A 5,764-nucleotide genomic window follows, 5' to 3' on the forward strand; every position below is an offset into this window, starting at 1 on the left:
AATTAAACAAAAAAATATTTTGGGAGTATCATTAGAAAGACCGAGGAAGGGTGGGTCATAAGGCCCACACCTGAAACTACACGTGCCGGTGTAGAGGTGGAGTGTGATTTGGGATGAAATTGAAATATTGGTGAAATTGTGATTATTCCCCCAAAGTGGGATGAAACTAATACCTGTGAATTGGAAAAGAAAAAGCCAACCCACACGGCATATGTGGGAAGGCGGCCTAGCTGATCGGGTGGAGATCAGACTCCATGTTGCGCACATGGTGGTACTACTCCTGTGACAACTTTCTTTCGCATCATAATGTCAAACCATATTGTCCGTGGGGAGATGGCCTAGCCGATCGGGCGTGATCAGACTCCGTGCTAACAAAGACAGTGGAAATATCAGTGCTAGTGATTTCCCAACCAAATATATATATATATATAAATATATATAAATATATATATATATATATATATATATATATATATATATATACTATTATCTTACTTTGAAAATCGTTATGTTTCAATTGGTTATTTGGATATTGTTGATTGTGAGTTGCTGTTTCTATGTGTTGTCTCTGCTTATATGGACATTCTATTTTGAAAGAGAACTTTTAGCTATACATACTAGTGCGATTCGACGACACTAACGTCTCTTTTGCCGGGGGCGCTACATCTTTAAATGGATGTAGGTGATTCCATAGCAGGCAGTGTTGGTCGCAGCTAGTGATGCATCTTCCTTTCAGCGGACTTGGTGAGCCCCACTTCTTTTCGGGGTCCTGTATCGTGTTGTATCATGTACTTTGTATTTTGAGGTATAGCCGGAGCCTTATTGCCGGCATTTCCATATTACTCTTCTTTTCTATTTAGAGGCTCCGTAGACAGGTTGTGGGTGGTGTTTGATATTGGAAATATTGGCAAATATGTTTTTCATCATCATAACTATAAAAATTGTAACATTTTGGACATTATGATTGAAACTGCTAATGAAAATGAAATGGAAGTTGTTAATGATATATTATCAGAATTTGATTAAAGGAGTTCATCTCCTCTTTATTCATGAATTAGTTTGGGTAGGATGAAACCTAACAGGCTTGCTCAGTCGGGTTTACTCGGTTGAGCGCCGGTCGCGCTCCTCGATTTTTGGGGTGTGACAATATCTTTTATTAATAATTTCATAATATATACTATTATATAATTAATTTGAAAATTTTGGGGCCCTACAATTCTAGGGGCCCTAAAGCAATTGCTTTAATAGCTTCCCCTAGATCCGGCACTGCGGATAGTTTGCGTGACCATTTGGAATAGTGGACTCGAATGCCTCTATTCCAAGATTAAGGGAAGAGAACATTTCAGAAAGTTACAAATGAGAGGTTTTTTAGTATATATCATTTGACGACATCAAAGCAACGTGTGTGGAGTCTATATTCATTGTCACAATCATACATAACATACAGGCCTTTCCAGGGAATTCATTAATCATCATGCAAAAATGTTAAATAACAATACCTTCACTATTATAAATTCCTTGCTCTCTCTAAACATTTCATCAACTTCAAACACAAAATATTAGCATCACTAGAAAGATTTAGGTAGCAAAAAATGAATTTATATATATATATAGGATGTTGCTGGGCATTTTTTGCTGTAGCTGCTATAGAAGGAATAAACAAGATTAATGCTGGCACGTTGATCTCTTTATCAGAGCAGGAACTCGTGGACTGTGACATGAGTTCAGATATGGGATGTGAAGGAGGTCTAATGGATGCTGCTTTCAAGTTTATCATCAAAAAACCATATGGGCTTACGAGGGAAGCGATGGCACCTGTAAAACTGGAAAGAGATCTAACCATGCTGCTAAGATTACTGGTTACGTAGATATCCCAGCCAATAGCGAGTCTGCTCTACTTAAAGTTGTAGCTCACACACCTGTATTGTCGCAATTGATTCTAGCGGTATTTTTGTTGGAGAATGTGGAACCGAGTTAGATCATGGTGTCACAACTATTGGATATGGTAAAATTAGTGATGGTACGGATTATTGGTTAGTGAGGAAGTCGTGGGGGACTAGTTGGGGCGAGAAAGGTTACAATAGAATGCCAAGAAACATCGACACTAAAGGAGGACTATGTGGAATTGCTATGGAAGCTTCTTATCCAACTGCTTAAGTTAATAGAAATCCGGTGCACATTTGCTATTGTTTTTTCACTAAAGACCATTGGTGGTCACAAAGTTCATAATTTATGTGCCGTGCCTAGAGTTCACTGTATGTTATAGGCTTGTGTGTACAACTTAAGTAATATATGAACAAAAGCTTGTATGTAAATGTAATGTTGATCAAAAGTGTATCCTATAATTGTCTTTGAATCTTTGTACGTGTATCCCACACTTTGAAATTGTCTTATGCTGGTCTCATACAAGTTACAATGACCCGATTCCATGCATCCCACTAACCCAACTTACCAAATTTTGTGTACTCACTTACCCTATCTACTTTGCTTCTCCTTTATTAGAGTCTTTTACTAATAAGCTTTACACCCGAGTAATTAGTAGTAACTAGTAAGGAAGTCAGAAGTCTGATAGACACATTCATATTCATAATAGTCAATTGATAATCACACAAGAAGGGGATGAAATAAGGTTGTGTTTGGTACGAAGGAAAATGGTTTCCCCAAAGAATGACATGAAAAAAATCAAAGATATCTGATAATAGGTGAATTTGACTATAATCACGCACCGAATAACCACCTTCTTGTGAACTTTAATGTGGAAAAATGACAACAAAATGCTCTTATTGGTACTTTTCATGATTTGCAGGTGATATAGGTGTAAGGAAGGCTAAGGAGCAGTTTGGAGTCAACTATTGATGAAAAAAAAGGCTAATTGTTGCATTTCCCAAGTGACCCATTCAAAACAGGCCAAATTGCCCGGGTACAGGGTCCACCGCGGTTCCACCGCGACCGCGGTGAAACCGCGGTGGAAGGTAGTCTCTGAATAATTGAAGATCCGCGAGGGTATTTTACCGCGGTTCTACCGCGATCGCGGTAGAACCGGCGGTGGACACAGAAACTTCGGGGACCAAAGTGTAAAACACGGGATTTTTAGACCTAAACCCTATTTTAAACACTAGACTTCGCCCAAGAGAGGCATGTATTGATTTTTTTAGGTTTCTTAGCAAGGAGAACAATTGTGAGAAAGTACTCTAAACATCTTTCTTCTTTTCTTTTGATTTTATGATGAATTCAAGTTTAGTTTATTCTCCCATAACTATGAGTAGCTAAATTTCTTGTCTAAGGCTTTGATGGAACCTATTGGGTGATGAACTTCTTGTTTATGTGAATACAAATTGCTAGTTTAATCTTTATTTGTTCAACTTCGTGTTCGTTGTAGTTAATTGACAGGATCCTCAATTAGCTGTGCCTATTTAGTGTGCATAACTTGGAAAAGAGTGCATATTTAGGGTTTTGTTGAACAACACCACTCCTAGATTATTAGAGGAATCTATAATTGCGGGTTTAAAGGCGGGATTAGGAATAACGAAGCCTTGGGTGCAATCTAAAGTGAATTGTGCTAAATAAAGCAAGCTAGTGTATCTCGGGAGAGTGCAATAGTAGATTACTGTGATTACTTGGGAGAGATTTGCGGTAAGATTAGTGTTCATGATTGATAGAGGTGTGTGGGTAAACTTGTATGAGCATAAACAGAAGGGATTCCATCAATAGGGGAAATCATTGCCTTAGCTTTTTTCTCATAATTGTTTACAACCCTTTTTATTAGTTATAGCATTGTAGTTACTTGAAAGTTAGTTAGTAAAGAACACTCAATTGAGAATTTAAATATTTGGGAAGCTGATTCTGAAGACTTGGTGGGTCTGAAGGTTGCAACTGATAGGTTAACTCTCTGTGGGATATCGACTCCGGACTTGTAAACCGGATTATATTTGCAGCGACCGCATTGTCCTTTTTATAAGGCATAGTTGGGCGTGATCAATATCTAAGAAGAAATGAATTATTGTCGAGAAATCTCGGATGAAAAGTAATTTTTGAGTTCAATCTAAGCAATAAGGCTATAACCTCACAAAAATGTTTGTCAATCTCCAAAATCAAATAATCTCCTATGCCTATGAAAAAAGACAAAAGTTGCCCGCAAAAAAAAAATCTCTCATTTTGCCACGAAAAATACCTATTTCTAGCTAACTGCCTAACTATCTCCGATCTTCGTGACCCGGTGCCACGCGGTGTGTCAAGCTCCATTTCAGTTCCTCAAAAAGGATCTGTGCATCCCGACCTCAAAACTAACTTGGTGACAAGTAATGCAATTTTTTTCCAATGAATAGAGGCTTTCGACATAACTATTAATGCCATAAATCACATCCTCTGTTGGAACTCTTTGGATTTTCAAATATCTCGAACTATTTTTTCTTACATCATAAAAGTTACACTCTAAAATTATAAGAACTGCAAAATCTTTTACAACTACTAAATGTTGGTCGCAATTTATCCTCCATACCTTTCCATTGGCAAGGAATCTGAATGCTATGACTCTCCCATTCTTCTTTTTCGAAATTTTTCAAAATCCACAAATCCTTTTGGAGAGAAACATTTGTAACAGTCAGCAACGCTAATTTTCCCTTCACTTCGAGCCGCTTGTACTGACTTCTACGATTATATAAAATATTCTCCAATCTGATGATTCTAAAATTTTCAACCTCTGTTTTAAAAAGCAGAATTGAGACTCGCCCCAGGGCGAAGCACTCGTAAAAGGCCCCTGGGCCCTGGGCTTATGTGTGGGGCTTAGTTCCGTGAGACTTACGCCTCGGCCATCGTGGCTTATGCCCCGGACATGCCCAACGCCCAGTGTACTGGGTTCGCCTAATAGAATTTTATGCAATTGCATGTAACTAACCTTGTAAATCCTCAAATTTTCTTAATAAATCGTTGACTATTCAAAATTACTTTTTTCTTAATCATAGATCATTAAGTTGAGAGTATTTTATGTCATAATTAAAATAAAAATTATTGCACGTTATCCACTATGACTGCTATGATATTTAATTTTAAATAAATTTTTTATTTAAAAAGTATTTATTTATTAACTTTTGTTATGTCTTTACTATATAATAGTCCATAATTTTTTTTATAATTATTTTTCTAAATATTATTTTTTCCACGTTTACGAGATACAATACTTATTAATTTAATAGCTCAGTATTAGCTAGTAAGTAACTATTTACAAACAATTAGTTATCATGGTATTGTATGGTGACTTATGTGCCACTTTATTAACTTGTTGAAACTTAAAAATAAATGATGCTAGAGAATTATATTTAAATTGTGAATCATGTTTTTATATAAATTCTCTTTTAATAAAAAGCATAATAAAAAAAAGAGTATTTTAAAAAATATATCAAATTATAATATCGAAATTCTTTCAAGATTCATTACTTCTTAAGAGATACATATAAGATTCGTATCGAATATATTACTTTTGATGTTTGAGTTATAACGACGTTGCAGCTAATTTGCATATTATGATATTTGTCATACTTTTCTTAGTATTCGTAGTTGAATTATAATTATAAATATTTTAAATAGATTATTTGTTATAATTTTGTACATTTAATGTAATTTTTATAATTTTTATTTTTATTTTATACTATATTAAAATTCTTGAAATTAGTAAAATTTAAAGATCCGTGGACTTACGCCCCATGTCTCAGGGTTACACCTCGCCTCGTTAGAGGTAAAATGCCTCACCTCACGCCCCCGTCTTTTA

The 5,764-nt window shown here is 35.8% G+C and overlaps 1 pseudogene; it reads left to right on the plus strand.

Annotated features, from left to right (window-relative positions):
- The first annotated feature begins 1,424 nt into the window (after nt 1–1,424).
- On the plus strand, nt 1,425–2,359 carry LOC109219190 (annotated as a pseudogene).
- The last annotated feature ends 3,405 nt before the right edge of the window (nt 2,360–5,764 follow it).

Source organism: Nicotiana attenuata, unplaced genomic scaffold (assembly GCF_001879085.1).
Source record: "Nicotiana attenuata strain UT unplaced genomic scaffold, NIATTr2, whole genome shotgun sequence".
NCBI lineage: Eukaryota > Viridiplantae > Streptophyta > Magnoliopsida > Solanales > Solanaceae > Nicotiana > Nicotiana attenuata.